The sequence below is a fragment of the Ailuropoda melanoleuca genome, chromosome 14 (genome assembly GCF_002007445.2).
Source record: "Ailuropoda melanoleuca isolate Jingjing chromosome 14, ASM200744v2, whole genome shotgun sequence".
In the NCBI taxonomy this organism is placed as follows: Eukaryota; Metazoa; Chordata; class Mammalia; order Carnivora; family Ursidae; genus Ailuropoda; species Ailuropoda melanoleuca.
The window spans coordinates 26185626-26197648 of record NC_048231.1 but is presented as its reverse complement, the minus strand read 5'-3'; positions in this window follow the sequence as shown (position 1 = coordinate 26197648).

Genomic DNA, 12023 nt, shown 5'->3' with positions numbered 1-12023 from the left:
TCTAACCACAAGGTAAGTTGGCTAGGAATGGAAGTCTAGTTGCCAGACTCAGAGTAAGGATCACTAAGGACTATTGTCTTTTACTCTTCAGAGAAAAAAATCCATTCAAGGGCCAAATGAAATTATGAATCAATTCTTCAGTTTGCTGTTTAAATGTAAAGTAGTCAAAACATTAGTTGATGAAGCACTTAATTTTGTGAAGCAAGATTCTTGAAAAGAAACTTAATTATATCAGAGCTACAATACTAAACAATGATTTTCATTTATAGCTTACTAACAAAAAAAGACAAAGCAATTCAAAGAATAAGCATGAATAAAAAGTGTTCTGAATTATAGAATTATACGAACTGCAGGAAGCATATTCTGAGTCATATCATTGATCAATGATAAGGTTTACATTTTTGTCTTTAATAAAATGAAGACAAAGGAGAGAGAGGAACTCAACAGATAAAAATAATAAAAATAATGACACATCCACTTCCTTGGCTCTATTTTCCTGAGAATTCTTGAATCATTCTAAAATCTGAGTAGGGACCAGCTATTTATGGGTGACACCAAATAATTACTAGAGAATCCAAATAAAAGTTATGGTTTAATTATTAACATCAATTGAAATAGATTAACAGTTAAGAATAGATAGATTAAGAATAAATAGTTAAGAGTTATAAATAGTTCAGCACAAAGTCCGGACGTAATAGACTAGATTAACGGAACATTAATTGGCTGGAAGAAATCCACAGTTTATAAATCAGTTACTCATTTTTTAAAAAAGAAAAAATAATAAGAGATACTTATACATGGTATTTTTGTCTTATAGCAATATTGTATCAGAAACAAGATTTGAAACATTTCCCAAAATGTTAGAAACAGGTTTCTGGACATTTATTGTAGTATTTTCAGCACAATTATATTGGGCAATTTTTTTTTATGTTGTCTTTGAAAAGATGTCTCACTATATTTGTATAAATCATGAGTGATTGAGGGGAAAAAAAAGAATAATCAATTTTCATGAGAAGGAACAGAAAAGTAGAAATTCTTTCACAGTTATCTCTAATAGAAATAACAGTTGTGTTTAGAAACGCAATAGTTTATGACAGCCATTATGAGCTAAAAATACAGGATACAACTAATGTAAGGAAAATGGAACAGTAAAGTGAAAATGTATACTTTTTAATGAGAAGGGACAAACTGCTAATCTTTTAAGGGTAGCCAAAAGGACCATTAAGATATACACTTTGCCTATTGGGAGAGAGTGCCTGAGCGAGAATCTGCAGCTGAAACAAGAAAGTGAGAGATTATGCAACCAGACAAATCACACCTTATAATGTGAAAAATCTGAGATGCACTGAAAAAAGAAATCCAGTAGAAACAGTTCTTTCAACCACTACCTTCCTCTGGCCCCAACACAGCCCAGAGGGCGTTCCATTGCTAAGGGACCCCTCTTTCCACAGATGCCCCTTGTACAAAGAGTGGCAATCCTAGTAATGCATTTGCAATGAGTGGATGGGGCGCCTGGCATGGAGGCTTCCCACCGGTACACACCAACTTCCCACAAAGCCAGGTCCACACTTCTACAAATCAAATTCCCTGGTGAAGTGATTCAAATTTGACAGCCACTCTCAAATATATCTATACTTTCAAAATCAAGTTATGGATAATATTCCTTTCCTAATTCCAGAAGTCTCAATTCTGTGAAATTTCGAAAAGTTAAAATCTAGAGCAGGGTCTCTGAGTGACTCAGTTGGCTAAGTGTCTGCCATCAGCTCAGGTCATGATCTCAGGGTCCTGGGATCCAGCCCCACGTTGGGCTCCCTGATCAGTGGGGAGCCTGCTTCTCCCTCTGCCTGCCGCTCCCCCTGCTTGTGCTCTCTCTCTCTCTCTGTGTGTCAAATAAATAAGTAAAATCTTTTTAAAAAATCTAGAGCAAACTTCATTAAAAGAGGTAGAATTTGTTTATAAACTGCTTCCTCTACCCTCAAAACCTTTTTTTACCCTCTTCCCCAGGCCTTTCCACAAGGAAGCTCTGTTCTTCCTGTTTCACAGATTGCTCTATTACATACAGGTTGCTGTGTCACTTGAGATGTCATCTGCAGAAAGCAATCAGTTGATAAGAGCAACTCACGGAATTCTCTTGTAGAAAATAAAATCTATTAACATAAAAATGCAATTAATGCAAAAATATAAAATGAATGTAAACCTGTAAGATATAAAGCTTAATATAAAATATAAATATCTAACATTTAAGATTTCTATCCAAGTTGATGTTCCTTTACACAATTAATGTTTTTTCTGAAAAATTTTATGTAAACCGCTTAATGTAAATTTTTACAAAATTATGTAAATTTTATGTAAACCTGAGCCATTTCTTACATGGAGTATTAGAGCAAATTACTTAAAAAGTATAAAGTGAATATTTTCTGAAATTAAGACTTTTCCAAGTTTTGGAGCACCTGAGTGGCTCAGTCTGTTAAGCATCTGCCTTCGGCCCAAGTCATGATCTCAAGGTCCTGGGATCCAGCCCCACATCAGGCTCCCTGCTCAGTGGGGAGTCTGCCTCTCCCTCTCCTTCTGCTCCCTTGCCCTGCTTGTGCTCTCTCTTTTTTTGTCTCAAATAAATTAAAAAAAAAAAAGTCTTTCCCAAGTTTTAAGCAAGGCACTGTGACCTTCATCACTTGCTCTTTTATTATGAGGGTATTTAAGATATTTTCATAAGGCAATCTAGAGAATGAAATTAAATAGGATGTTGAGTAATGGTCTGGTGGATTTATTGCCCAATGATAATCTATCAGATAATCATTCACTTTCCAAGCTGAATAATATCCCCTTGCTTTGCGGGGGAGGATTGGGGGACGGGAGCCTCACAGGGGACATTTGAGCACCATCCCATTTATTTTGGCTACAGAGGCACTGTGTTTAGAATAAGCATTCTTTGTTGCGGTTGTCGAGCTCCTCAGGCAGGGATATGACACGGGCCAGTCTGTGCTAGCCAAACTTGGTGGCAAACGCTCAAAGTGGAACTTTTACTGATATTGTCACTGCTCCGATCTCCATCGAGGCCGTGCAATCTGTCGATGGCGATTCCTTCCTTCCAAATAGTTCCCTATATTTGTCTTGCCTCAAAAAAAGATTATTAATTACCCTTTGGGGGTTTGGGTTATTTTTTCCCCTCTGCATATGTTTAACAAAACCCATTTATTTTACTCTAACTTCAAACTTTCAAAACTTTGGATGCTCCCTGAAGCTCACGAGCAATTTCCATTTCCAGAAATAGCAAGGCATCCTTCCGTGATTTTGTTAAAGCCGGCTTTCATATAGCATGTGTTTATTTAAACCCAGTGCCAAATAGCTCATGGGTGGTGATTTCTGCTTATAGCCAAAGGTTGAATAGGCCATGGAGAATAATTCTAAGAGCGAAAAAGGTTGTTTTGTGACAAGTCTAAAGCCCTCTAGGGAAGAAAGTGCTAGCAATTGTACCCTTCACCTTTGAGGAGTAAGAGTCTTGTCTTCATTTCTCATCATTGGACCATTAGCCTTGTCAAATTCTAATACATTGTTAAAGTTCCATAGGAACCCAGATATTAATGCCCCATTTCTCCTTGCTGGGATGGGAGAAACATACAGTTATATCTCTCAGTATGTGACATGACAGGCAACCGAGCCAGAAAAAAAGCCGAACCCAGGCACAAAGATCAGAATGCGAGTTTACTTTTCTATTGTGGTACTATGTGCAAATAACTCCCTATTCATTTTCGAAGATAGAGAATATAACCCCTTAAAATTGCAGAAAGAAGTGAAAATGAATACACAGTATAAATAATGTTTCTGAAATGCACACACGTAACTCAGTTGCTTGAAGCGCCTCAGAGAAGAGGAATTTTATATGGTTTAGCCCCTGAAGACTGAAATGCCTTAGGACCTCAAAACGAATAGATTGTTTTACAATTTATCATTGAAATGAAGGAAGAAATGTTTTTCTTTTTTCTTTTTTTTTCTCTCTTTTTTTATTTTAAAAAATACAGACTTGGTTGTATGCTTTTATGTAAATATCTCCTCAGAGCTTAAACCTCCTGACACCCATCTTGGCAAACCACCCACCTGTCCCGACTGATTCGCCGGCTCTGTCTCTCTCTCTGGTGTCCCCAGCAACAGGTGTCTCATTAGCACCTGAACGATGCCAGCTTCTGAGGAAGGCTGCGAACTGAGTAAACACATGCTCCATTTTTATCTCTTTATGAGTCATTACTTAAAGGTTTTATCACCAGATTGCCACACTTAATTATGTGCAGCCATAATTAGATATGAGCATTCTTAGGCCTGCGGTTTTTCAATTTCCGTTTAAACGTCAGCGACATGTTTTGCTGTTTGCTAATGTACAGCTATCTTTAAAAGAACTGTAGGGGGTGCTTTTTCGAAGGGGGCCGAGTGGGGCAGGGTTTTTTGTTTTTTGGGTTTTTTTTTTTCATATGCCAGTTTTTGTTCTTGTTTTTAATCTTAAAAAAAAATTCCTATGTTGTATTTAAAGACCTAGGGAGCATCACCAGAAATAGGGGTAATTAAATTAGAGGGTGTTAAGTTTGTTTTTATAGGAGGCTTGAAAATAGGTGATCTCTTGCCTTATAAATTATAATTTAACTAAGATATTAGGAAATCTCAGGCAAAATCAGATGACTAATGGAATTCTGCATTTTCTTTGTGTTTTGAAGATATCTGTTACTTGGTTGAGGGCAATATAGAACAAATTTGTCCATCTTACCAGCAAGATTATAAACAGCAAGATTTCCTTTTTCCTGTGTTCTTCTGACCTCCTTCAAACTGTCCTATATGTATAACTCAGGCCTGAGCTACAGCCCCTCTTTAGAGCCCCCATTTGTTAATCCATAAGGAGGAACCAAAAGGTTTGCTTTTAAGGTCATATCTGCCTGTGGCCTCTCCAGAACATTCCTATAAGGTATGAACCTTTCGATGTCCCCCAAATTTTTATGGGCTTTATCACCATAAACAATTTTATTACTGAAGGCCATGGACCTAGGGCCCCTGAATGATCTGGCAGCTCTCACAGTCCCCACCCAAGAACAATGAGGAAAAATAGTCACCCATTTCCCCCTGAATTCCAGAATTGAACAAGCTAGATTGTGTAAACTATAGGATTCCTTACCAGAGATTCAGGGCGTGAGCAAGGACCTTATAAAAAAGGAGAGCATGACCTTTCCTTTTGAATTTCACGTGAGAAGACACCTAAAATCTGAGGATTCTATGGGAGGGACATTTTGGAGGATCTTCCTACCCTCTAATTAGCATGCCTGCCCCTCAAGCATCCTGTTCTTCAAGATTCATGGGCTGAAAATGAGTCCTCCTCTGTGAGAAGACTCCTTACCTCAGGAAGAGATTTCACTCTGGTTTCCTCTAGGGTCATCCCACTCTTGAGAGATGCCCTGGCCATCAACCAGATGGAATTAATATTTCTTCTGCTTTATTTTGTAGAAACTAGAGAGGGTTAGGTGACTTAGTGGTGGAGGGCACAGTGTGGTCCCACAAACAAGGATCCAAGTTGACTCCTTGGTACAAGTTTTTATTTTTAATCTCCCTACAAGTAAGAACTGTAACCCTGCTGGTTCCTTTACGAGTTGACCAGCTACGGCAATTTGGGCATCTTGTGTTGCAAACATAAAAGAAGACAAAATGAAACAAAATAAAGCCAAACACAAATCATCTCAATTCTAACTGGATTCAGCAAAAAGGAAATAGATTGGCTTTCACTCATGGAAAGTTCAGGAGCAGATTTGCTGCAGCATGGCTTGATGGATGGGCTTAAATAAAGTTACCAGCACCTGCAATTTTCCCCTCCTTTTCTTAGCCCTTTTTTTTTAATTAAGATTTTTATTTATTTGAGAGAGAGACAGAGAGACAGAGACCACAAGCAGGGGGAGAGGCAGAGGGAGAGGGAGAAGCAGACTCCCCGCTGAGCTGGGAGCCCGACGCCTGACGCCCGACGCCCGACACTAGGCTCAATCCCAAGACCTGGAGATCATGACCTGAGCCAAAGGCAGACACTTAGCCATCTGAGCCACCCAGGTGCCCCTTCTTAGCCCTCTTTGAATTGGTTCACCCCAGGCCATGTGAACTGAAAGTTGTCAAAGAAAAATTGTACTAGATTGAGTTAAGCAGGCAAGAAAGACTTTATCCAAGACTATTGCAATAGAAGAGAGAGATTGAACTCAACCCCACTGAAACAAAAGACAGGAGGGTTTTTAAGCAGTAGGGTGAGCTAGTAGAAAAGTATTGGAGGATAGGGGCTAGGTTGGTCAATGTGATTAGGCCACCTCTGTTTGCTGATTGGTACTTAGAGAAGTTAGGATCCTATCCTTCCAGAGAGATTGAGAAACAGGACTCTATCTTCCTTGATGATTGAAATAATTATATTTATATTTCAAAAAGATGGTTCTCAGATCCTTGAGAAAATCATTCTTGGGTTGCAAAATGGGCAGGAGATAGGCAAAAAATTTACATCTTAAAAAGGCAAAGAAAGAAGTACAATAGAAAGTTTTCTAAAGTAAAATCTCTAAGAAAAGGGAGCTCAGGGTCTTATAGTCAGGAGGAAATCTAGCTAAAGTTTAGTCAAGCTGAGAGAAATATCTTGGTGAAGGTGAATCTTCAAATGAGGCTCAGAGATTTTGGAAGAACTTATGTAGGAGACATAACCAATAGCCAACCACAAGCATAACTTCTACAATCTAAACTCATTCTGAGGAAAATCTGGTTGCCCAAGGAGCAAGGGTTTGGCCATGTCATTAGAAATAGCAGATTCCCTTTATTATGTTGGGTACCTTGTGTTCTTTTCTATTTCACTTTGTGGCTGGTAGCACCACTCTCCTCACATTCTCAATATTACGCAGGCAGAGAAAATGCTTTGTTAACAAACAAACAAAACTAAATCGAATTCATTTGATTTGGTTACCATCTTTAGTTTAGGGAAGTCCAAATATTCTGGAAAGGATTTTGGTCCTCTCGTCTCTGTGGCTGCTTTGTTTCATGTTCCTGACCCATAGTTATCATTGTTCATTAGCATCATTTGGCTTTGTTTTCTTTTCGTAGTTGTCAACTCTGGGCACAAAGATTTTGATCAAGGCTCCCATGTCCTATCACTAAGTCAATCTCCAGGGGACAACCCCTCAGAACATAGATCCGCATTAGTTGGAGGTTCTCTCCCCCTCAGGTATTATCTTTCCTGCGTTTGGGAAGTCATCTCTCTTTATACCAAGTCACTTCTGTGTTCTAAAATAGGCAGAAGTCTCATTTCTGACCTCAGAAGGATATTGCAGTTTAATTCCCTGAAGGAGAAGTTGATACGAAGAAACTTGATCTTTAAACACAAAGGATTGGCTTCCCTTCCAAGTGGGGAAAGGGAGAGAGACAAGTTTGTGTGTGTGTGTTTTCCCATTAAGTTCCTTATAACAATGAGAGCAGGACAGAAATTAGTCCTTCTATAAATTATCCTGCTACATAGTTTTTAAAGTTTTCTCTCTCTTTTACCCAGGAAATGGCTCTGGCCTCAATTAAATTTTTCTGATTTATATTTTCTCTCCGAAAGAAGTGGGTGGGATAGGATGTGGTCAAGAGGAATTTATCCCACCATTTATAGGAATGTGATTACACAGTTTATTTTGCATTTAAGTAAGACCATTTCATCCTGCTCCATTTACACTGAGGAGTCCCATCTTCTGAATTTAATTTTTGTCGTGTAGGCTAAGTGGCTTGGCAAAAGAATAAAGACAGAAGTTCATCTTGTGGAGTTCTAACACCATCTAATTCTTTCTGCATACTTGTTTTCAGGCCTTGGAGAGAAGGGCAAGATAGGATTTAGAAAAATAGGCTACTTGGAAAAAAAGAGAATGTGACAACAAGTAAGGATTACAGTGAAGTGACTGAAGAATGAAGAGAAAGATCTAGGGAAAAAATAATATTACTAATAAGAAATTTTCCACACATTTTGAGGAAAAGTTAGAGAAATGACTCAGAAGTGGGTTAGTGGTAGAAAGATGAGCTAATGCCCAAATGGCAGGTAAAAATAATGAATTAGAAGAAAGTGTTTTTGGTGTCCTTGGGAAAAGAGATTCGTAAGATTGTGAATAGGATGGACTAGAATATGTCCTTTTGATGTATGTGTATAACCCCTTAGCTATACTTGTATTATGAATATATAATGATTCAACTGCTGATTGTTTTTAATGAACCATGATTGGTGTCCAATAAATGTATGTGGAATAGAAGATACATTTTTTTGATTCACCTCTGATTTTTAATCTTTATGAATGGATTTTAATAACGCTAAATCTCATCTTCTAAAATGAGATTATTATGCTTTAATTTGTAGTAGATATAGCAGATTTTGGAGTCTTTAAGAATATAGGATATGTACTCTTTATAGCATGCAATTTCTTTAAGGAACATTTATTATTCATGGTCCTTGAAATAAATGCCTAGGATATCCAACTGCCTATTGTTGGCTGCAAACAGATCCTCTTCCTGCCCACATCTGGGGGTCTTTTCAAGGAAATTCTTTGACGAAACGGTATGAGAATTCAAAATCCCATGTTTACCCATTGAGAATTTATGTAAAAGGAGACTTTCTGAGGAATAAACACTGCCTATGCTTAATTCAATTATGGACAGTATAGAGCCTTTCAGGTATACTTCCAGATTTCAGAGGACAATTTGGCCCTAATAATGGGAGACAAGTGGAAGCTAATTCTTACCTGATCTCAAACTTTTTTCTGATTCTCAACACTTCTACTTTAAATGTTCGGAGTAGTATCGTTATTGTGCCTGCTTTGTAGCAATAGCTTTTCCAGAGATTATTCTATATTTGTGAGCTGCTGTTGTGTATATGTTTCTACATAAAAAATTTTCCCAGGGAGTGTTTAATTGCCAATATTTTAGTTGAAAGGCTACTGGAAATAATCTAACATCTGTATTTTTCAAATGGCTAGTGGAGAGTGTCAAGTATATGCTATTGATATAGAATTCATATTTTTAAATACTGCAAAAAATATAGCACTATAACTTTCCCAACCTTGAAGAATTTAAAGGATATTAAGCATTCTCGTGTCAGAATCATTCCATAAAGAATGTTCTACTGTTTATCATTTGTTTCTCAGATGCTATTAAAGGAAACAAAGATAAATAATGCCAGAATATTTTTCTGAAAGGATTACAATTTAGGATAGAGATGGTATGTGGAGTTTCTTCCCCCCCCCCAAACAATTAGGCAACACCAGCAGAGTGCACTATAATTTAACTTAATTTCCACATGCTGACCTGAACATAGTGTCAGATCACTGACACAGAAGAGCTCAGGGAACTCCAGGAAACAAGTTTACCAGTTTGTTGGAGGAATGATAAAAGATACAGATAAACCACAGATAAAGAGATACTCAGAGGGAGCTCTGGGAGGGTCCTGAGCACAGAAACTTCTGTCCCTGTGGAGTTAGGGTGCGTCACTCTTTTGGAGCACGGATGTGTTCACCAATCTGGATCCTCCCAAAACTCCTTGGTGTTAGGGTTTTATGGAGGCTTCTTCACAGAGGCATGATCAAATAGGAACTCCGTTTCCAGCCTCTCTTCAGAGAATGGGGGAACAGGGATGAAAATTCCAGCTCCCATCTAGAAGCCAGCCAGGGTCTCATCTAAGTCACTTCGTTAGAACAAAACAAAAAGCAAAAGACAAAAAGCATTCCTATCACCCAGGAAATTCAAGAGCGACTTAGGAGCCCTGTGGTCAGGAACCAGGGTTAGACCAAATATTAAATCAGAAGATGCTCCTAGTGGTCTTATTTAGGAAATTACAAGAGTTTCAGGAGCCCCGTGCCAGGAATTAGGGGCAGACACCAATGGTATATTTTCTATTATTTCACCGATGAGCAAACAAAAAAGGAAGTGCAACGCAGGCTAAGAACGAAATAATTGTTATCGGACTGATTCTTCTGCAGATAAATAGAAATTCTCAGAAACATTAAAAAGCAAAACTCAAACCTCAAAGGCTCCAAAGAGGAGACTAATAAGAACGAAGATTGAGCATAGGAGAAGAGGGTGGCCCTGGTGGGTTTCAGTTTTCATGGTTTCTACCCTGAGTGCAGACAGCTAAATCTTCCATACGAAATTTACTATATTTTGGGCTTCAAAAACCAAAGACAGAGTTCAAGGCAACCATAGCCGCTGAAAAGTAAAGACAGAAATGACAGAGGAGAGAGCCAGAGCGGAGGAGGCCCAGGGTCCTAAATCTAGAAGTGATGAGGATATATCTAGTTACCATGTACGCCTGAACTCCAGCACCCGAAGCAATGGGTTTCTATAAAGCGGGTCTTTATAATAATAGCAGGCAATGCTTATGGAGAACCTATGATGTCAGTAAAGTTGGAGATAGAGCAATAGAACAACGAGAACAAAAAGATACAAAACACTAATGCAAACTCTGCAATAGAGTGCTGCATGAACAGAGATATTAATGCAACTCATTTTGTGGAAGGATCACGTAGTGAAGAGTGACTTTTGAACTGGACCTCGAAGGAAGAGTAGACCTCTGCTAGCCAACACCTCCCTGGCAAAGTGAAAAGCAAAACAAGGACCAGAAGCTTCGCTGGGGAAAAATTAATAAAAGCCAGTAGCTTGGATTCAAGGATAAGCTTACAAATAGGAGGGAGGAGAGATGTACTACTGTGTATATGATAAGAAATTGGAAGACAATAAGAAGCCCTAATAAAACATGAGTCTCTGAAAGATAACTGGCTGGTAGAGGAGTAGATGTTGAGGAAGATACTGAATCCATGGTTCTATATCTCTCCCAGATGCTCTTTTCTGTATTTCTTTTATTAAACATACAATAGTATTTGCTAAATTGTATTTCCCTTTCTATTACCAACCACACCTAAATTGTTATGCCAAATTGTGTTGATTTTTACCTCGTAAATATCTCTAGCTCTCATCTATCTCTCTGTTGATGTTGTCTCTATTGCTACAACCCTAGTTCAAACTACTTAACATAGCTCATGGGGATTAACTTAATATAGCTTATGGGGATTACTTCACCTAGCTCATGGGGATTAATTTAACATAGTTCACGGGGATTAATTTAACATAGTTCATGGGGATTACTTCACATAGTTCATGGGGATTACTGTAGTAACCTCCTTACATCCATCCTTGCTCTACTCCAATCTATTCTCCACCTGAGAGAATGAGTGGCCTATTACATTGCAACTATGCTGAAATCATTCTGTGTTTGAGAGGGTTTGCCTTTATTTGCAGGATATTGAAAAGTGTGGAAATTGTGAACCATGGTCATCAATAGAAAAATAAAAATAAAAATACAGACTGCTGTATACTTTCCCTATAGAATCCTCTGGAGTTGGTGTCAGAAGAGTAGATAATTGCTTACATCAACATGAATACATCCTAAAAACAATAACGAGCGGATGAAAAAAGTTGCTGAACATTATAGCAAAATAATGTCATTTATGAAATTTAAAAACACACAAACTAAGACTATATGTATTGCTTGTATCTATTTACTGAAACACTTCAAAGCAAGGTTAGAAAGGTAGCTCATCTTTTCCAGAAAAGTCCTTTTGTTCCCTTTTAAAGTTTTTACATTGCTTAGCAATGTAAAGTAGATGTGACAAAATGTTACATTCATTAAATATGGGCACTGGAGATACTAATGTTATATTATTTTCTGTTTTTTCCTGAAATATTTAAACAGTTTAAAAATAAAACAAAAAATGCCAGACAGCCAAAACTCGGAGACATTATTTTATATTATTTACTTCTAGATATTTCTAAGTATATACAGCTTCTTTCAGTAGTTTTCAAAATTTTGGTCACTGGGGCGCCTGGGTGGCACAGCGGTTAAGCCTCTGCCTTCGGCCCAGGGTGTGATCCTGGCGTTATGGGATCGAGCCCCACATCGGGCCCCTCCGCTGTGAGCCTGCTTCTTCCTCTCCCACTCCCCCTGCTTGTGTTCCCTCTCT